The 23,316-nt window shown below is 38.7% G+C and overlaps 1 pseudogene; it reads left to right on the top strand.

The window, feature by feature from the left end:
• Nucleotides 1–1,020: 1,020 nt before the first annotated feature.
• Nucleotides 1,021–23,316, top strand: part of LOC149202020 (protein CHROMATIN REMODELING 20-like) — a 95,816-nt pseudogene continuing 73,520 nt past the window's right edge.

Raw genomic sequence — 23,316 nt, 5'->3', positions numbered from 1 at the left:
GATGGCTTCAACGAGGGGAGAAAGAAACAAGAAGAACACCTTCAACAAGAACAAGAAGAATTATGCATGCAAGAGGAGATTTTTTAGAAACAGAAATCAAGGGTACAATGGTTAAAAGAAGGAGAAAGGAACACAAGGTTTTTTCACAAATCCACCATGGATCACAGGTCTCATAATAGGATCTCAGTCATCAAAGATGCTCAAGGTAAGCAACTCAATACCCATAAGGAAATAGAAGCAGCGCTGGTTCAACATTTCCAAGGCATTGTCGAGGACCCTCTCTTAGATAGATCACAGTTCATTAAGGACATAACAAAGCACATTCTGAAGCTTGTGACAAGGGAAGATAATTACAATCTAAACAGGCCTATGAATGAAGAAGAGGTCAGTGAAGTTATCAAAGAGATGCAAAATGGGAAGGTGCCAGGTCTAGATGGTTTCAATGTTGACTTCTTCAAAGCATGTTGGGGAATTGTTAAGTAGGATATTCTTGAAGTGGTGGAGGATTCAAGAAAAAATAGAACTGTATTGAAGGCCCTCAATACTTATTTCATATCCTTGATCCCAAAACAAGATAATGTAATGATAGTAGATAGATTCAGACCAATAACATTATGCAATGTGGTGTACAAAATCATTTCCAAAATAATAGCCAATAGGTTTAAGCCCCTTCTTTCAACTCTTGTTTATGTGGAACAAACTTGGTATGTGGAAGGCAGACAAATTCTCGACAACATCATTCAAGCTCACAAGGTGGTTCACTCACTTAAAAGCAATAGGTAGGTAGGTATGATCATGCAACTTGACCTAGCAAAGGCTTATGATAAACTAAGTTGGACTTACATCAGAAGAGTTCTTATAGCTTATGGCTTTGACCATAATTGGGTACGATGGGTTATGGCCCTTGTTACTACCTTGAGTTTTTCGATACTGGTGAATGGCTCACCATCCAAAACCTTTAACCCTTCAAGAGGTCTCAGACAAGGGGATCCACTCCCACCCTTCCTCTTTATTCTCATGATGGAAGGGCTTGGCAAAGCTATCAATTCAGCCAAAGCAGAAGGCGAAATTCAAGGTCTCAAACTCACCATGAATGGAGAGGCTTTAACCCATCAAAAATTTGTGGATGATACCATGCTGCAGGGTATACCTATGGTGAAGGAAGCTCTAGCCTACAAACAAATCATGAAATTCTTTGTAATGGCTGCAGGCACCGAGGTAAGCCTTACCAAATCAAAGATTTTCTTTTCTAACACTAACATTGCTATTCAAAAAAATATATCTAGAATTTTAGGCTTTCAAATAGATTTGTTACCATCCAAGTATTTGGGAGTACCACTAACAGACAAACCTCTGAGCAAGACAGTTTGGGAACCGGTGACTAATAAGCTACAGGACAAAATTAGGAAATGGACTAATAGGTCTTTGAACTTAGCAGGAAGGTTAGTGCTCACCAAAGCTGTCCTTCAAACTATTCCCATTTTTATGTTCTCAGCCCTCCAGATCCTAAAGGAATCATGCAACAATGCAGAAATATCCAAAGATACTTTCTTTGGGGCAAAGGGGAGGAAGAAAAAATGGGCCTTGGTGGCCTGGGAAAAGATCTGTAAACGCAATACCCATGGTGGTTTGGGGCTGGATGATCCTAAAATGCTAAAAAAAGTTCTGGGGGCTAAGCTATGGTGGAGATGGCTAAAAGATTCAGTTTCCCCTTGGGCCCAAATTTGGAAACAGAAATATGAAATCAATTGGCTAGAAATGGACCACATTAGAATGTTTGGGCTCGTCGAAGCCTCCCACATATGGAAAAAAACTTGGGAAAATAGAGCCATTATGCAAAAAGATAGTTTCTGGGAAAGAAGAGATGGAAACCTTTCTTGGTTCTGGGAAGATAACTAGCAACAGGAACCTAAACTGTTAAAAGAAGAATTCGCCAGTCTGAAGAACGATACTGGAAACAAGGGGTTACACAGGGTAAAAGACTTTGGGATTTGGAAAGAAGGGAAGAAAAATGGAGATCATGGAAGACCCTAGTTTATAGTGAGGACTCCCCGTTGAAGGCACAAGCAAAAGCTCTATTGAATATCTTGGAACAAAGAAAGATTTTGACTTCAGCAGATTCATACCAGCTGAGATGGGGCAATAACAATGAAGGTAACTTTAACATCAAAGAGGCCAAGCGTATAGCCCTCGGACTTGACTTCCCAAACCCTGACGTTGTTTGGAAGGACCTATGGAAAAACCAAAGTTGGATGAAAATCAAACTATTCACGTGGTTAGTGCAACATAAAAAAAATTTGACCAGGGAGAATCTTAGGAAAAGAGGGGTATATGGTCCATCCATATGTCAATTATGTGAATCACAAGAAGAAACCATGGATCACCTACTCAACATCTGCCCTTTCACTTCCACCTTGTGGAATGGAGTAGCTTCAATATTCAAAAAATAGATAGGGACTTGGGCAGCATTACCGGCACTTTGAAGAAGTGGAGGAGAAATTTCTCTAATAGCGAAACAATAAAAAATGCTTGGGCATTAATTCCAAGCTTTCTAATATGGGATGTCTAGAAAGAATGCAACAACAGAATATTCAAGAATAGGAAAGGTTCTCCCCAAAACATCATGGCTCAGATATTAAGATAGCTCAAGGAGATAGTAGGGACCCTCATTAAAGAACCCCTGAAGACTGAACTAAAGATAAGGATGTATAGATTCTTCTGCAATTGGGTCTTCAGGGGCTTACCCCACAGGGAAAAAACAGGAATGTAAGTCATATAAATTATGATAAGGATTTCTAGCAGCCTCCCCCCCAGGGATTCTTAAAATGCAATATAGATGGGGCCTCTAAAGGAAATCCAGGCATGGCGGGGTATGGAGGAGTAATAAGAGATGAAAATGGGTATATAAAAACCCTCTTTCATAGCCATTTGGGTAAATACACTAATAATATGGCAGAGCTTATGGCCCTTGAGCAAAGTCTAGAAATCTTGAAAAACTCAAATCTTTAGAATATCATAATTGAAGCTGATTCTGAATTAATTATTAATTTGGTTAAGAGAATTTGCTATGGTTCTTCTCCAGAGAAAGTCTCGAAACGTTGGCAGCTTCTGCAAGTATATCAACAAATTCATTCTCACCTACAGAACATGAGAACCATAAGTTTTACTCATGTGCATCATACTACCAACAAAGTAGCAGACTTACTTGCTAATGAGGGTGTGCATTAGACCAAGAGCAATAAAGTTTATGATTGGATAGAGATACCCCATGGCAGATTAAGGGAAGAATGTATCAGACAAGCGAATGTGAACAGGGAGCTCTATCAAAGCAGGGGAAACTGATAGCATGTTGACTAAAGGTTTCAAGGGAAGTTCGCTCTTTTATGGTGAAGCAGTGCATGGTCATTGGGGCCACGGGAGGGAACTAGCAACTAGAACTCGTCATCAGGCAGATGTTAATTTGCACCCTACACTCAATGAAAACTGAATTCTCTGCCATTGATTTAAAGTACTTGCAGTTAAGTAGTTTCGCGGAAATCCTATGGATTTCACAAGGCAACTTGCAAGGTGGTTACTTTGCACATCGGACCTAAATTGAACCTAAATTATGGTGGTAATTGATTTCGGGTCCGGATTCAATAATATCTTCCGTGCATGTTTAGCTTCTAGGTTGGAATCGGTGGATTTTGGGTGGATTACATGCGCAAAGTTTATTCCCCCATTCGGACCCGAAATCCGTATAGTTTGGTTTCTATTTCCTCATCGGGTCCATTTTTAGAACCAAATAATGTGCCTGTTTTTTATCCAATATGCGCCTCATCTATTAGATCTTTGAAGACGGATCAAATGGTCCAGGTGTTTGTTTGTAGTTTGAAGAACTTGTAGTTAGGTTTGTGGGCCTGTGGCCTAGATGTTAAGCCTTTGGCTCAGTGCCTTAAGCCCTGAGTGGGTAGTTAACTCTATGTCCCTCAAGTACTTTGGGTTTGTTGTAACATATGTAATTTGTTTCTTTGTTTCAAATGAATAGAAGGTACGACTCTTGCTTTAGCAAAAAAAGATAATGCATCTAATTATATAAGGGAACAATACTTCTTAGTGATTCTCAGATAAGTATGAGACCCCTATGCTTAGATTTGTTGTTTACTCCTGTAGATTACATATTTGTGATATGTTTGACGAAATGCATGCCATGGTTAGTAGAGGTTAAGCCAAAAACTTGTTCAAGTAATTGCATTTGTATCATCATTCCACTATTATCTTTTTGTTGTTAAGGTGTCATTTAGTTATGGCCAGTGACCTGGGCTTTGGGCCTTAAAAAGTGGCTCAAATCCCAGGGGCGCAAGCACAAAACTGGGTAGAAAAGTCCTTAGATGTTGGCATACCATCTTGTGGGAGCGTCGAGAGCCTTCTGGATACATGCATGACCATATCAAGGGAGCTTTTATTATTTTAATGGTCTAAAAACTTAGTTGTTCTTAGGGGTTGGCTACCTGAGTAGTTGGGATGGTTCTTAGGAGTTCTAGTGCTGATGTGGAAGGTATTTGTAGTGTTTTTCCATCTATTCCACTTTATTAAGGTCACCTAGGAGGTTTAATCCCATCATTGTAGCCTCTCGTCACATGTTTACCCTGGTTGGCCAGTTACTTGGGTAGATGTGGGAGGAGGGTGTTATATTGTGGCACTCTTTGCCCACCTTTATCTTTCCAAGAGAAAGGGGTAAAGTTTTCCTTGTTGGTTGATCGGTCAGAGAAATAGGAGTTGAGCATGGACTAGCATTTGCCTAGTAGACTTGTTCTATACATAGGTGTCCATTCATTATATTCTTTCCATGAGATGGATTTGCGAGAGATCATGAGTTGGTACCCTATTGATGGAGCGATATTTGTAGACAGGGGCATAGTGCAACAGGATCCCTTACATATGAGGGATACTGCATGTTTTTTTTGGTAATGGGATATATGTTGACAACTCTTCAACATTCCAACCCAACATCAATAGAGTAGGATTAGCATTTGTTTTTGCCAGAGGTTTGATTGGAGAGAAGTGATGAGTTAGTATTCAGTTGATGGAGTAGAATCTACAACTGAAGACAAAGCGCAATTAGAGACATGGGATAGGGGTGTTGATGATTAACAATCATGGCACTGGGATCCAAGGGGATATGTTGATGGAAAGACAAATAAAAGTTTAGTCAGGGATCTAATCATTAAGGGATCCTTTCATGGTTTGGTAGCATAGAGGCATCATATCACCCATTGTTTTATATGGGTTCTACGTATTTGTTTCCAATTACACAAGACAACTAGATTGGTCGACATATATGGATTTCTTGAGGGAAATAAATGTTGGGGCAGTAGGATATGTCATGTTCCTTTTTTTGGCTTTCCTTATAGCATAGTCAGGATGGACTTCTAAGTTTGGAGGCAGCTAGGTCACGAGAGTAGATTTAATCCATCAGCAGGCCCAGGGGCTTCTCGAGGGGATTTATTTGGTTTTTAGGAGGTCTTATGGGACTACATTCACTTGGCATATTCCATCATCTGCACAAATTTCCTTTTATTTTATAGCATTCCAACAAATTTTGAAAATGGGGTTATTATTGAGCCTAACTCCATTAGATATTCTTAAGGTGGTATTCCAGGATGAATACTTGATGTAACATCTTAGTGTAATAGCTCATTGGAATTGGAATGAGAAAATCTATAGGATGAGATAGTGGGAAGTGAAATTGAGTGGCCTGAGTAGTGATGGTGGTCGATTTACCATTTTCGTTAATTAAAAGGGCATTTTAATTAATTAAATGGAGGCAAAATGTACTAAGTGATTAAAATAATAATAAAAGAAAGGATTCTAGAGGGGTACATGAGATATATAAAAGAGGAGGAGGAGACCATTTGAGGACATCTTGGATTTATGCATGTTGTCTTTGGTGAGGTTTGGATAACCTAGTTCCCAACTTCTATAGCCCTATGACATAAACCATCATGTTTTTTATTATGTGTTGGATGGAATCCAAACACTCTTGAGGAGGTTTCAACCAATAATATCATGGTGATTTAGTGGGTATCTTGGAGAGCATATCGACAATAGTGTTTTTGGGCATTGGATTGGGGACCACACAAAGCTCCAATTTGGGTGATTCTCAATTACAGTTTGGAGGTCAGGTTAGCATTGAAGTAGATTATATGGAGGCCAACTTATTAATCTCAGCTATGTTTATGTAATCTTATGCAAAATAATAAAATAAAGTTGAGCTTGCTTCCATTTATCGTGTTATTTTAGGTGCCATGTTTTTACTTGTCATATTCTACTAACAATTTCATGTTAAATGGATGTAATTTCATTTTAGGAAGAAATTTGTTGAAATTAGCCAAATATTCCATTTGGGATATTACACTAAAATTATGGTGCTAGGAATCCTCTCAAATTTTCTCATCAGACTAGCCTCTAATGCTTAGTTTTTCCAAACCATTGAAATATTTGTAGTAGATAACCCTGATCACTATGGTTTGTTTCTCAGCCACAACTGGTCATCCAAATAAAACAAATGTTTCTCTACTGATTAGTCCCATCTATAATTAACTTATAAAGGGAAAGAGTATAAGATATGGGCAGAGTGAGAGAGATATATGAAACATGTAGTGACTGATCTAGAGGCCCTGAACGAACTTGTACAGTTCAATGACTTTATACTTGAAATTTTTGTATGGACACTTTTTTCAAAGACTTTCAGGCTAGTTTCTCCCCATATGTGGATTCACGATGATAGTAAAAAATAATCAATTGTACTCATATATTAGGCTCAAACTATCCCGCACTATATTCCAATGTTGTTGATGTAAATTTAGATGTTGATTTTTGGTCATTATCTTTTTATGGTTTCATATCCAAAGAGGGTGTAGGTGCTAGATGCATTCTCAAAAATTTGAAGGGAAATAAAACTCTTATTTCTTGTAGATTAGATTTTGAATACACAAACAACACTACTAGATACAATCCTTGATAAAAGGACTAAGGAAATAATTTGATCTCGATGTAAAAATCCTAACTTGTATTTGATTACCCTAAAATTATGGTTAAACAGGTACACAACTCAATAGATATTATTGTGAGTCATTTAAAGAATTACCAACACAAGGTCGATAACCTAACTAGTCATTTCTCTACATTTTGTTTTTTTTGCTCCATTCCTCATTTTCAAAATTTTGATATTGACCTATTAGTGAATGTTGCCTCTAACAATTAATTCCCTCTAAAAAAAATTTCGCTAATGCATTCTATGTGTAATTGATTTATAGCCCATGTTCTCACTTGATCCAATATTTATGGCTAGAATTAAAGCACTTTCTTACTCAAATTGCATTAAAACCTTTTTGTGGTTTCATTAACACCTTCCCACAGTCACCATTAGCTGTTATAAGTAAAGGCTTTAAATGCTACCTTTACTCATTCTAAGCCACATATTTGCATAATCCTCCCTCAACCCTATCTCCCTACAGTAGCAAAGTTATCTTCCTATCTCAGGGTTAACTAGTGTTGTGTATGATTCTAATAGAGTAAGAAATTTTTCTCTGCATATGATTTTAATAATAGGTTGCATGTTTTGAAAATCATATATTTTTATTGCATGCATGTTTCGAATGTATAAAAATATGATAAAATTTCAAGGACAAGTAAAGGCAAGGGATGAAAGACCAATATCATAAAACTCATTATAGTAGACCTACTTGTAACTAAAACCCAATTCATGGTTACCAAAGTCTATAATGGATCCAATTTATACTCATATTGGGGGATGGGGAGGGGGGGCGAGGTGGTGGTGTTCAGACATATTCCAACTCGTAACTTACCACAAATGATGAGGATTTCGATGTCATTTGCAACACAAAGAAGTTTTAGCCATATTGTATAATTACAATACCACCCATTTTGTTGTACAACAACATTAGAAGATGGGAAGTGGCACACGTTGATTTGCATAAAGAAGTCATAGTCAATAATGTAGGGGAATTCGTAGACTCCTTGAAGATTGAGGTTTTTAGTTAGATCTGTCATATGAATAGTCTACATTTTGAGTTGAATAAGCAATTCCTAGACAATTTCTGCACTAGGCATCCTAAATTCATGAAAATTATGAAAGAATGGTGGTGGGAAAATGACTCATTCAAAGATTGCACTAACAAATAGTATCCTATATAGCACCTGCGCCCAACATTCTACCATCTGACAATTATGATCAACAGAATATATGGTGAGTTTAATGCTTTCCACCTTAAATTTGAATGGTTTCCTTTAGCATTAAAAATAGTCTCCACTGGTCGCATATTTAATTTATCAAACATATTATCGACAAAATTATTTAAGGATCTTCTTTAGATAAAGGAAACCCAAGAGAATTAGGGCCCCATTTTTTATATGTTAGCATATCTAATAGATGCATTTTGTGTTGCGAACGAGTTCTCTAGTATTAATTGGAGCTGGAAATCCAATATGCCACACATATATATTTATTGTCAAGAGTTATGGGCTAACCACTATCCCAAGTTCTTCTATGATATTTATGACCAATAGTTGGCTTAAATGCATCAAATTCTCTTCGATTTTCCAGATCCAGGAATATATGAAGAGGAAATAAAAGAATTCAAAGGATTGGGGAATTGGTACTGTAAAGAACATTATACCTATATCTATATGTATGGTTTTTCGACAAATCCTCACCAAATTCCAGAAGAAGTTCCCAATTTATTGATATTCAAGGAGATTAAACTATCAAATAAATAATAGCATTTATTTTGGATAACAATTCTAAGAGATCATGACCAAGCCTTCCTATTAGAATTGGCCACTATGTACTAACTAAATCCACACAAGTAAAACATGAGGAAAACAGTCTTAAGGAAATTAAAATCCTAACTAGTATTTTTAGGAGACATCATCCTCAGGAAATAATTAAATATCATTGCAAGTTAGTGAAGCTTTTGCAAGACAATGAACAAGTCACCTCCCAATGACTTGGTATTTCAAGATATCCTAACATATGAGGAGGAAAGGCAAATGAACAAGGAAAGGGAGAAATAAGACTTATCTCCAATCCAATATCTTGAAGAGGGGCAGAGAGAAAAAGAAAGAGAACATTGAGATTTGAAGATAGGCACAATTTGAAAAGTGAAGGATGAGGAGGAAAAGATAAAGTTGAGGCCTTAGAAAAGAAGCATCTTGAAGCCAAAACTAGAAGACACAAGGGCTTCACTAGGGAGAAATACCATTCCACATTTGTTCACATTGGGGGGATATATATTAAGGAAAAAATGACATAATATATTGAGAATATAATAGGGGATGAAGGGTTTTTATCTTGGAAGATACAAAAAATAGAGCTCAAAGTTAATGAAAAATATAAAGGGGTACAAAAAATGTTAATGAAAAAATGGATACCTACAATATCTAATGTAAGTAGGGGTTTTTAAAATTTGGAAGGTGTATTAGGTTCATACTGGTAGGGAGGTAAGTAATATCATTTTCATAGGTATTTTTCAATATGTAGTCAAATAAAGGGTATTGTTTAGTATGCCACGAATGCACATGATATGTTAGATGTTCATTGACTGAATCCACCGTGCCAAAAGATAATAGGAAAGGTTATCCTAGGTCGAAGCAAAGATAGTAGAACAAACCACCACTATCAAAAAGGGACAACAATAAGAATTGTACATATAGAAAAAGGAGTTTGGTAAGGAAAATGAGCTATATCCTACCTCCAAATCCTCTTAACAAGAGAAGGTTACTAAGGAAAGAAATCCAACAAGTACTTCGATGCAGAGCTCCATCTCTACTTAGAAGCATATTTCCTTTGTCCCTTTGATCCATAAGAAAAAATCACTACACCTATTATTGATAATCCTAGGGATCTTAGCGATGAAGTCATCGAACTAGTGGATTATTATTAGAAAAAATATTTAAAAGTTTTCATTTGGAATGTTCCTAAATGAAGAAAAATAGGAAAAATAGGAGGAGAAGAAGTGATTTTAGAAGGTCTCATAAAAACAATAATATGGAGTGTTTCTAGCCAAAGAAATCAAAAGGCCATTGTAGATACTACACCTCTTCTAGGATCTCTAAACATGGAAAACAAGGCAACTACTCAAATTGTATCTATGGATGTGGAGGAAGTAACCCAAGGGATTACATCACTGAAATAAAAATTGAATGAACAAAAACAACGAATGAATTTCAAGTGCCAAAATAGGCTAGATGAATAGTGCATCACTCTTGGAGTCCTCCAATGCTCAATATGAGCAGCAAGTGGTGCAACTAAAACAAGCTCACACTACTAAGTTAAAATTATTAAAGGCGCGTCATGGGAAAGAAGTTAACATTGAGGTTGAATAAGCCCAGAAGGCCCAAGTTGGCCTTTAGATACTTAATGTATAGTATCTCAAAATCAACAATGACCTTCAAAATTCTTAACACTCTTTTGTAAGAATTTTGGGGGAAATACAAAAGTACTTTATATAGTTGGAGCAAATAACCAATGATAAGAATGTCCAATTAGAAGCCCAAAATAAAACTAGCAAGGATTTGAACCAAATCATTAATTAGTAGAAGAAAAATTGGGACACTCTAGATTCACTACCTCGACTTGATAAGAAAGAAAATGGAAAAAGACTAGTTTCTATTCAATGTTTAGAAATCATAACATGATGCATTTAGGATGGCTATAGATGAGGCTACCAATTTGGCCAAGGAAATGTGAGCTACTGCTACAGAACTAATGGAGGAATGGGACCTCTATACCATAGAGGATTTTCCCATCACTACCCCTATAAAACTAAAACTTGAAGAGATAACAAAATCCCATACTTGTGTGGTTACATAAATTCAGAAAATTTCAAATGTAGATGATGATTCGATGGATAAGATTATCATTTCTCTTTCCAGAGTGGTCGTCCAACTCGACTTTTATGCCACCAACATGAAGAAAAAATATTAAAATGTTATCCAACCAAGAATTGAAATGGGAGAAATAGCTACAGAAGATAGAAAGTCCCTGAACACCTGAAAGCCTAAATATTCACGCAGCCTGAAAGACATGTCAGTAGCAGTTACCATCAAATAAGTTTTAATGCCAAGCTAGCAACAAAGGAGTTACTATCATATTGAATTTGTAATTATAGCATAAAGTATAAATGGATAAGTTCCTTGTAGAATGGGTGGGGATTAAAGTTCAAAGGTTGGATGTTCCTTGTTTAGACTCCTTTTTGCTATATTTTGTAAAAAAGGATCTACATGTCGATTAATGCAATTAAATTTTCTGGAAGACAAATATCTCTCTTTCACATGGTAATTTTTTATGTTAATGGTTTATGAATATTTATATTTTCTTAAATTTATGAAGATATCATAATTCTAATGTTTTAAATTTATCGATCTTAACAAAAAATACACTTATAATGGTTGTAGAGAAAATTAACATGTTGGTAAAAATACAATCATTAAATTCCTATTATTACTCAGTAAAATAACTCCTTGTATAACAATTCAACTCCATCCAGTTTAGTAATTGACTCCCCTAATTCTAAAGAATTAATATTTTAGCATATCTAAAATACAGTAGGTAGATACATAAGTAAGGATTGTGTTGACAGTGTTGGACCCACCAACATTTAGGGATCTCCTCGATATGAAATCCCAACTAGACCTCATACCGTTTGCAGTAGGAGTCCTAGTAGTGGGTGGTAGTGTAATGCCTTGACTACGGTAGCGCATAGAGGAAAGTATGACAACTTTTGGTGAGAGAAAGTGTGTGACCCCACGGAGAGTCAAGTGCGATGAATGAAGGTCCTAAAACATGAAGGGGAAAAGGAAGTGTGCCCCTTAGAAGTTGGTAATAGTACGCGGCTTGAAAGGAACACACGAGTAGAATGATATCACAAGCTAAAATGAAAAATAGACCTCAAATTAAAGTGATGAGTTAATCTAACAACACGCATTCAACATGATTCATACAAATGCATACAAAGTAGTTCATAACCATATGCATAACTTAAATAAAATACATTTCTAACGTAGCCAAAATAGTCCAACTACATTATCAACATATGCATGAAAGCGTGATGGCTCTAATATTATTATTATAAGTGAAAGTTCCATCCATACATACACCATGGATGACCACTAGCTCCAATAGTGGAACATTATAGTTAAGAAAATTTGCTCCTCCTAAGAAGTATACTCACTCTACACTATGGAGAAGCCAAGGATCTTCAAAATCCTCCCAAGCCTTTTCTAAACCTAAGCCTAACCAAAAGCTTGGCTCCCAAAAGATTTTTCTATGAGTTATCAGATTCTATTTATAACAAAGGGTGGGGTGACCCTTGACATTCCCCTTTGTGACTCTTTGACTCCCCTCATGACTCTTCAACTTCTTTACAAGTAACTCATTACCTAACATGATGACTTTTCACATTCCACTAATGACACTTGGAATTTCACTTACAACATATTTACAAATAATATTACATTTTCCACATGTACCCATATAAGACAAAATAGGCTAGAGATAGCCTAAAAAGATACAACACCATGACTCTAGAGTTTGGGTGATCTGAAAATGGGGCACTTAGGCTTGTTGTCTAACTTACAAGAACCTCTCCCACTTCCAAAGCTTTAAATATTCCAAGTATTATTGATTAACCAATGCGAAATTGATAATATGCTTAAAAATATAGGTGTATGCTTATGTTTATTTTAAAACTATTACTTGTTGTAAGTTCACTTACTTATGCTGATATGTAAATACATATAACAGTAAATAATGCAGCAATAAAACAAACACACAGAACAACAATATTAATTTGGAGTTCACCCAAAACTCTTGGGCTACGTCTCCTTGAGCTCTAGTCAACTCAACTAGGCTCTCTGGGATTATGGCAATAATTCTTTTACAAGCTCCACGCTCAACTCCACTGGTTTACACAAAACTCAGTGGGCTTAGAACACCATCTTATCCCTAGCTCTTGAAGCTCTTTAGCTTTCTAGCTCTCGGCTCTGGCTCTGAATCTGGCTCTGACTCTTGGCTCTCGGCTCTGGCTCTCGGCTCTGGCTCTGGCTCTTCGGCTCTACCTCCTTTGGCTCTGGCTTTGGCTTTCTACAACTTACAGCTCTCTCGCTTTTCACTTGACCTCCAAGGGAAAATGACTCCCTCAGCTGCTTTGCGCATTCGCTTTTTGCTCTGTCTACTCTCTTTTCTTTTTCTCGTCAATTGCCTCTCTGGCTTTCTTTGAGGCATTTTTTTGGCTTTTTGTCTATGTCAGCCATTTCTCTACGTATAATCTTCCCTCTACGGCTCTGCGGCTTCTCTACTCCTTGTCAGTTCAACTGGCCATCTGGCTCTGTGGCTCTGTGGCTTCAAAATGCATCATTTCCTGTAAAAACGCCCGCTTGCAGTGTGGCATGATGATCTGGAGCGGTTACAGAGGTTTCAGGGCCTTCTCATAGGCAAAAACCCAAAAATTGAGAAAATCCCATTACATAGAGAATGTCTGCAAAATACACTATTGGGCGTGATTTTCTGACTTGAAATCCCATTCAGTCACCCCTAAAATCCCTATCGGGTCCGTCATTAGGCATTATATCGCATCGAATTAACGTATTGGGTGAGATCCCAAATACACAGGAAAACATTCAAAAACCCGACAAAATCCTTTTTATCGAACTCCAAATTATATCAGTGATATCGCATCGGGTCCGCCTTGGGTCACTTTCACAAGCTCCACCGTCGATCTGGGTGATCCCGATCCAACGATCAACATGCGGTTTTGGGTGGCTTAAGGGTATGTAGGTTACTTGCCCGAAAAGGTGGTTTCTCAGCTCCTCCGCCAAGCCATGCATCGTTCATTGTATGGGATCGGGAGCAGCCGACCCAATACCGCTTACAAAATACCGCTTTATTGGAACTCAAATAAAGTGGCGCCGCATTTATAATTCCCTTTCGAGTGTGCTTTATCGCTTCGAGCATCTTTCTTTTGTATTTCAGTTTTCATGCTGAAATGTGCCAATACACAGAAAAGTCCCTTTTACCGAAACTCAAAACTTATCGAACCGCGCCTATAAAGTCCATCGGGTCTGGCATTATCACCCCTTTTACATCATTGCGAGGCGACGTTGTGATGTGATATATCGTAATTGCAAGTTGCATTGGCCCGGGGGTCCATCCTTTGCCTCGTGGCATCACCGACGCCGATCCGCCGATATCGGCGATTGCAATATCGCATCGGCCCGGGGTCCTTGCCTTAGGTTATATGCACAAGCCTGCCTCCGACTCGATATGTTGGGGATCGGCAATCAGGGGTTTCTCCCCTTTCTGCTTAAGTCCGCCTTTTGGACCTCCTCCGATGTGATTTCCCTTTATAAGGGTTTTTTGCCCATTTTAGGGGATTTTGCCTCTTTTTCCAAAGAACAAAGGGCAACTTCTTTTTGTGATAACTTTTGCATCCTAAGTCCATTTTAGCCCATTCAAGTTGCAGTAGATTCAGAAGGAAAAGATCTCTGCAATGGGGCTATTTCCAGGAAATTCCTTAGACTTTCATTTTCCTCTGTGAGGAACACTTAGACTTAGAAGTCTATCCAAAATCCATTTTGGATCACGCCTTCCCACTAAAAGAACTTTTGGTCTCCAAAAGACTAATATATTGATCTGAACAGTAAATGAGAGTAAAAAAACCCTCTTCCTTCAGCCTCCATACACTTGCCTTGCATAGTGCCTCTGAACCAAAGCGTTTGACCACTTTCCTTCCTAGATATGCTGGTCCTCCTAGGAAGAGTTGCCTTCCTCCTTGCCTTCCTGCAGAGCTCCTGCTGAGATGGTCACAGAAGGTAGTTTGAACTTTTCTACCTTGATCATTGATCCAAGGTGGCTCAAAAAAAGTGAAGTACATCTGCTCCACAAAACTCTCATTTGTACCTATTTGAAACGCTATCAACAACAACTATTAACAACAACAGAAACACAGACAACTGGATGGCCTAAACTCCTGCTTCAACAAAAGAAACAGATTTCACATCTTGTGAATACCTCCATGTCTTGCATCTGCATACAAATGGTGGACTAGACAACAAGCCCACAAAACATGCCTTTAAGAAAAATGACCCTTCAAGTCAAGCATGTAGAAAAATACCATTAGGACTCTTTTCAAAAGATGAAACATTTCATCACTATCTCCATCTTGGAGACCAATTCAACATTACATGCATGTTACAACAAAGCAATCAACCCTTCAAGTTAATTACACATACATGTTCAAATACAAGGAAATCACCAACATCCTTGTGTTCATGCACATCATGCTCATGCATGCATTTCATCCTTCAACTTTCACTTAAGCAAACTGTACTCTCGAAGCTGAAATGAAATATAATGTTGCAGCAACAAAGTGAGCCTCCTACTCAACTTTTCCATTCACCATCTTGGTAGAAACCTGCAACTTGCATCTCATCAACAAAGAAATGCAAATAGATGCATAAATAGACATGCAATCCTTAATTGGAGAAGAACTCTAACCATTTCTTACCAATCCATTTCAAAGGTCTTTCCTTTGTCTGCACATCAACATCAACATGTGAATCATCCTGAGACACATCATTCATGGAAACTTCCTTTCCATTTCTGCCATCTTCTCTTTCCACCTTCTTCAGCTTTTGTGGAAGCATTGTTGGATTCAGAGTCCAACACCTTTCAACAAGATGCCCTTGCTTATGGCAGTAAGTGCAACACATGTGCATCCTCTCAACATCATGATTTGCCTTGTCCACTGGACCTTTGGCTTTTTACTTCTTTTCCTTCAAAAGTTTCCTGTATGTGGCCATTCTCTTCCAACATCTAGAAACATGATGGTTATCCAAACCACAAAAGGAACATGCAATTCTTTTCCCATGCTTATATGGAAATTTACCATGCTTTACAAAATCAAAAGGAAGATGCTTAGAACCAGATTTATACCTTTCTCTTTCACCTTTATTGCCTTCATGAGGAGGTGAAGCAAATGAAGAAGTGGCTTCCTTTGGAACACCATCAATCTCTTCAAGGCTGTTACAGTTTCCACAACTCTCTGGTTCAAGTGTGTGCTTCTGAACACCTTCATCCTGCAAGTGATGTTTCAAGCTATTGCATTCCTCCTGAATATAATCCTCACACTTCTGAGGTAAAGGACTTGCAATGAAACTCCCTTTTGGAACTGTTTCAATGGCCTTCATGGCAGCTTTGGAACTCTCTCCATAAGACTGTCCATAGCCAAGACCCAAATACTTAGGCCTTTCCTCAACCATTATTGGTTCAACAATACCTTGTGCATTCTTTCCCAAGCCCTTTCCTTCACAGCCCATCTTGGACATTAGCTTGGAACCTATGCCTCTAGTATGTTTTTAAAAAGAATGAATATAAGCATTCTTAGAGGAATTTGAAGACAAACTGGAATGGTTTGCCTCTTCTTCAAGCTGATACTTGAACAAGGCTTCTTTTGCAGCAAAGCGTTGTGACTCCAACTCATGCATCCTTTTTAGGTTCATATTTGCAATATGAAGTTGCCTCTCCATTTCCTACAATTTGTCAGAAAGCAACTGCTTCTCTTCCTTCATGGAATTCAACTGCTCTCTAAGTATGCTTCTCTTCCTTCCATCCTCATACATTTCTCTCACCTTGTCCATCATGATGAACAAGTATTCTTTATGTCTCCGTCAAAGAGTCTTGTGATGAAGGAGGAATTTGAGGATACACTTGTAGAAGTTGCCATTGTGACAACGAACAAAAGAACTTCAAACAAGATTAGTAAAGATCTTATTTAAGCAACCTTCTGCAACAAACCTCTTGTGCTTTAAGGATTTCCTTGGGGTCCTTTGGGATAGAAGAATGCCTTCAGCCCTTCTTCCTTCTTGTCCTTCCTGGACCGAGCTATCAATAGCTTTCCCTTCACCTATGCAAACTCAGAAAATAGTCAGTCTGCAAACAAGCATACATCAATCAGACAATCAATCAGTCAAGGATTCGATTGTCAAACACCCTTCAGACAAGCAACCTTTTCTCTGTCAATCAAGCATTATGAGCTGATACCACTTGCTCTGGTATAGCCAGCTTTAATATCACCTTCTTGAAGGTGAGGTTAACCAATCTTAAGCTCTGATACCACCTGATCTGAAAATGGGGCACTTAGGCTTCTTGTCTAACTTACAAGAACCTCTCCCACTTCCAAAGCTTTAAATATTCCCAAGTCTTATTGATTAACCAATGCGGAATTGATAATATGCTTGAAAATATAGGTGTATGCTTATGTTTATTTTAAAATTGTTACATGCTGTAAGTTCACTTGCTTATGTTGATATGTAAATACATATAACAGTAAATAATGCAGCAATAAAACAAACACACAGAACAACAATATTAATTTGGAGTTCACCCAAAACTCTTGGGCTACATCTCCTTGAGCTCTAGTCAACTCAACTAGGCTCTTTGGGATTATGGCAATAATTCTTTTACAAGCTCCACGCTCAACTCCACTGGTTTACACAGAACTTAGTGGGCTGAGAACACCATCTTATCCCTGGCTCTTAAATCTCTTCAACTTTCTAGCTCTCGGCTCTGGCTCTGGCTCTTAGCTCTCGGCTCTGGCTCTGGCTCTTCAGCTCTAGCTTCTTTGGCTCTGGCTTTATCTTTCTACAACTTACAACTCTCTGGCTTTTCACTTGACCTCCAAGTGACTCCCTCAGCTGCTCTGCGCATTCGCTTTTTGCTCTCTCTACTCTCTTTTTCTTTTCTCATCAATTGGCTCTCTGGCTTTCTTTGAGGAATTTTTTTGGCTTTTTGGCTACCTCAGCCATTTCTCTATGTATAATCTTCCCTCTACGGCTCTGCGGCTTCTCTGCTCCTTGTCAGATTGACTGGCCATTTGGCTCTATGGCTCTGTGGCTTCAAAATGCATCATTGCCTATAAAAACGCTCACTTGCAGTGTGGCATGATGATCTGGAGTGGTTACAGAGGTTTTGGGACCTCCTCATAGGCAAAAACCAAAAAATTGGGAAAATCCCATTACACAAAGAATGTCTGCAAAATACACTATCGGGCGTGATTTTCGGACTTAAAATCCCATTCAATCACCCCTAAAATCCCTATCGGGTCTTCCATTAGGTGTTATATCGCATCGCATTATTTTTTTGGTTAAGTAAAAGTGGATCTTTCTATTAACCAAAACAGGTACATTACATATTTTACAAGGTAAACCAAACTTCCTTGTATTTAGCAAAAGATGGTCCACATGACCTAATTGAAGCGAAATTGGCTTAAACCATTAACACTTGGAACCATTCCCACAATCGGGAGATATGGCCAACATAGATAATACACTAAAACCCGACCCCGTAACCTGAAAGTGCAGATTTCAAAATTATTACAATCACGACCATAAAAAAAGGTAGGACTGCATTCCCGGTACCACCAACCCTCCACCATTGATCTACCCTTCGTGGATCCCACGGTCTACGTAGATTTCGGGTGGGCAAGTAGCTCGAGGATTACCCGCCCGAAAAGCGGTATCCTCTTACCTTCTCGCTACTACGTGTCACCTGTCGAGTGGAATCAGAAGTCTTCCTCTGAATACCAGTTACCGCTTGGACCCCTTTCGAAATACTGCTTGTGGTATAGGAAACCACTTTCTTGAAAAATGACTTGCACACTCTTCCACCGAGTGATGACCGTCGATCCACCCATCAGACGCTTCCTGCTTCTTGGATGGATTTTCGATGGAGTTACGCTTAAACCTTAGTTTCTCTATTTTTTGCAGACTCACTGTGTAGCCATTGATCCAATGAATCACTGTGACAAACCTGCAGCATTTCCAGAATCTGTCCTCATGCCACTTCCTCCTTCTTTTTCCTCCACTAATCTCAACCTTTCCCATTGTTCCATATCTTTGGCTACCTGATTGAGACAATCCTCTAATAGTGTGCCTGGGGGTAAACGCTCCCAAATGTACGGGGTGTCCCTTTACTTATTAATCACACCTTCATTAGCCAAACAATCTGGTACCATGTTAGCTTTTCTTTTCATATGGACAAAGCTTACAGTTTTTAGGATTTGCAAGTGGGAGTAGATATGGTGAAAGACTTGTGAGAGCCTCCAGTGCTTCGACACTTTGTCTAGTGATGTACCATTTCATATTTTCTTGGCCGCTCTAATAATCAGTTCCGAGTCTACTTCAATGATGACATTATGAGAATCAGAATCCACCAATATTTCCAAGCATTGCTCTAGGGCCATGAGTTCCGCCATGTTATTAGTAGCTCTTCCTAAGTGGCCATGAAATATTTTCTTTATTTGACCCTATTCATCTCTTATAACACCCCCAAAACCAGTTAACCTTGGGTTGCCCTTATATGCTCCATCTATATTGACTTTTAAGAAACCATATGGAGGAGGCTTCCAAATGTTTATATCTGAATTTATTTGGCTCACTCCCTTGATAATGCCCTATGGGATTATGGACTGGAGACCCAAATGTAGAAAGATACTCGCATCTTGGGGCAGAGGAGGGTCCTTAGGAAGTGTCCTTAACAAGCCACTGACTGTGTCTTTGAGATGCCTTAAAATTTGGTCAAATATGTGCTGGGGCTTTCTTGCTTTGTTCTTGAAGATCCGACTGTTGCGCTCTTTCCATACATTCCAGATGACAAAGCTTGGAATTAGGGTCTAGGCTCTATTCACAATTTCATTCCCTGAGAAGTTTTTCCTCCAATTCTTCAAAGTGTTGGAGATGCTGAGTTTGTCCCTATCAGTGTGCCTAAAGATTGAGGCCACCCATTCCCACACAATGGAGGTGAAAGGACAAAGGTTAAGAAGGTGATCCATCGTCTCCTCTTGTGAGTCACAAAGGTAGCATTTGGATGGTCCAATGAAGCCTTTTTTCAATAGATTCTCCCAAGTTAAAATTTTCCTTTGATGAACTAGCCAAATAAACAATTTTGTTTTCATCCAGTGGGGGCTTTGCCAAATATTCTTCCAAACTTAATCAGGATTGAGATAGTTAAATCATGTTACTACATGTTTAGCTTCTTTGAGGTTAAATTTTCCCTCGGTGTTCTTTCCCCATATTAGTTGGTCAAGCAAGGAGGATACCAAAATCCTCCTATGCTCTAGATCTTGTGTAAGAGATTCTGCCTGGGCCCTCAAAGGACTCTCCTTATTATAGCCTAGATCCTTCCAATTTCTCCATTTTCCATTGTGCCTTTCCTGGTCCCAGAAGTCTTTTATCATAAGTAGAACTTTGTTGTCTGTGTCATTCTTGAGAGCTGCTAATTCATCCTTATACAAGTTGGGTTCCTGCTGCCAGTTATCCTCCAAAAATCGTGCAAGGTTCCCAACTCGAACTTCCCATAAACTATGTTGTTGAACAATATTTTTATTTTCCTGGGCAAGGTTCCAAATGTGGGAGCCCTTAATGTGCCCTGACATTCTAATGTGATCTTTCTCCTGCCAATTCTTGGCATATTTTTTTTTCCAAAGTTGAGCCCAGGGAGTTGCCAATTCCTTGATCCATCTCCACCAGAGTTTGGCTCCTGAAACCTTGTTAATGGTTTCAGGATCATGAAGCCCCAAGCCACCATGGCTCTTAGGTTTGCAGATCTTGTCCCAGGCTACTAAATCCCATTTCTTTTTCACTTCTCCTTTGTCCCATAGAAAGTCCCTCTAGATGCTCCTGATCTACTTAACTCCTTTAGAAGAAGGAATAACTAAGAACATAAATATGGGAATGGCCTACAGGATAGCCTGTGTGAGCACAACGTGCCCTGCCAAGTTTAAAGACCTGCATGTCCATTTTCGGATCTTGTCCTGCAGTTTGTTTATAATTGGCTCCCATACTTCCTTGCTGAGAGGTTTATCTGTGAGAGGTATGCCCAGATATTTGGAAGGGAGCTGGTCCCTTTGAAACCCAATAATTCTGGTGATATTTCTTTGAATAACAATCTCAGTGTTGAAGAAAAAAATGTTTGATTTGTTGAGGCTTACCTCTGTGCTAGCAGCCATAGCAAAGTCATTCAAAATTTGTTTGATCATTCTGGCTTCCCTGACTGTGGGTAAGCCCTGCAACATTGTGTCATCCACAAATTGTTGATGTGTTTTTGTCATTCCATCCAAGGTGAGTTTGATGCCCTATATTCTACCTTCAACCTTAGCCATTTTAATCGCTCTCCCAAGCCCTTCCATCATGAGAACAAAGAGGAAGGGTGAGAGAGGATCCCCTTGTCTGAGACCTCTAGAGGGTGTGAAGAGTCTTGAAGGAGCACCATTAAGCAGGATGGAGAAACTAGTCGTGGTAACTAGTGCCATAACCCATCTTATCCAGTTTTGGTCAAAGCCAAAGGCTTTTAGAACTGCTCTTATATAAGACCAGCTTAGCTTGTCATAAGCTTTCGCTAGATCTAATTGAATGATCATACCAGTGTGTTTTTTTCTTTTGAGAGAGTGTACCACCTCATGATCTTGGATGATATTATTGAGGATTTGTCTTCCTTCCACATAGCATGTTTGTTCCTCTAAGATGAGAGCTGGTAAAAGTGGCTTGAGTCTGTTGGTGATTACCTTGGAAATAACTTTATACACCACATTACATAAGGCTATGGGTCTGAAGCCATCCAGAGTCATGGAATTTTCCTTTTTTTGGATCAAAGCTATGATGGAAGCATTAAACGCCTTCAGAACCTTTTTGGATCTTCTTGAGTCTTCCACCACCTCAAGGATATCCTGTTTGACTATTTTCCAACATGCTTTGAAGAAGTCTATATTAAACCCATCCGAGCCTGGAGCTTTTCCATTTTGCATTTTATTGATCACCTCACTGACCTCCTCTTCCGATATTGGCCTATTAAGATTGTGGTTTTCTCTAGTGACCAACTGGGGGATGTACTGAGTGCAATGGTTGATGAACCTGGATCTATCCTCCATAGGCTCCTCTGCAATACTGAGGAAATGTTGTACAAGTAGAGATTCCATGTCTTTGTGAGAGAAAATTTCTCTCCCTTGAGAGCCTTTGAGCTTTGTAATTTTGTTATGTGTCGTGTGATCCATGGTGGATTTGTGAAAGAAATTCGTGTTTCTTTCTCCCTCTCTAATCCACTGTATCCTTGACTTCTGTCTCCAGAAAATATCCTCTTGAAAACACCGATCTTCCCATTCTTCCTGCAAAGAATTGGCTATCTTTTTCCGCTCCTCAGTAAAGCCCTCTATGATGTTGATTTGATTGAATTCCTGGAGTTTCTACTCAGCTTCTCTTTTGGCTTTGAATATATTACCAAATTCCTTTTTGTTCCACCCTTTAGGCTTGGATTTGATATGTTTAAGTTTATGTTGGAGCATGAACATTCTAGTGCCTTGAATGTTTAGATCCTCTTTCCACCATTTGTCAATATTACTATTGAATTTAGGGTGAGAGAGCCAGGCATTCTCAAATCTGAAAGGTCTGTTTCTTGGTGTACCCATAAAAGTGGCTTCCAGTTGTACAGGCCAGTGATCCAAACCTCCAAAGGGAAGAATAGAAGTTGTCATGGCAGGGCCTGAGAGAAAGAGTTCCTCTGAGATAATAAATCTGTCTAATTTAGAGGCTACTTGTGAAGCCCCTCCCCTCTTGTTGTTCCAGGTGAAGGTCCCATTTATTGTTTCCGTGTCCACTAACCCCATGTTCATTATGAAGTTTTGGAAGGCCATGGAGTCTCTACCTAGCTGCCTGATGCCCCTTTTTTTCTCTATAAGAGATCTTATCATATTAAAATCTCCTACAATGATCCAGGGCATATTCGGGTATCTTGCTCTTAGTTCCTCAAGGGAGGTAAGAAGCTTGAATTTGTCTTCTTTCTTTTGAGGGCCATAGACATTTGTGATCATGTATATCTCCTTATCCCCTAAAGGTTGACATACCAAAGAAAGATAGTTCCTAGATGCCTCAACATCTAGGATTCCAAATTTTTGTGGATCCCATAGCGTGAGAATTCCCCTCACTGAGTTTTTTGCTTTAACTTGTAGATACTCCTACTTGATTAGCCATTTGCGATGTATTTCTCTAATCTTATCCATTGAACATTTTGTCTCCTGAATAAACACCATATCTGGTTTTTCTTCTTTTATTCTATTACTGAGATTTCTTTGTTTCCTTCTACTTCCTATGCCTCTGATATTCCAGGTTGTGAGCTTCATTAAGAAAGATTAGTAAAGGAGTAACTGGTAATATCTTTCATCTTACCTGAGTTAATCAATAGTTTCCCACATTCGTTCAACAACT

This window comes from Pinus tabuliformis, chromosome 2_1, assembly GCF_031772625.1.
Source record: "Pinus tabuliformis cultivar Carrire ecotype Pingquan chromosome 2_1, CPIR1, whole genome shotgun sequence".
NCBI classification, from domain to species: domain Eukaryota; kingdom Viridiplantae; phylum Streptophyta; class Pinopsida; order Pinales; family Pinaceae; genus Pinus; species Pinus tabuliformis.
Note: the sequence above shows the minus strand (reverse complement) of the source record. Positions and strands in the feature narration are given on the sequence as shown.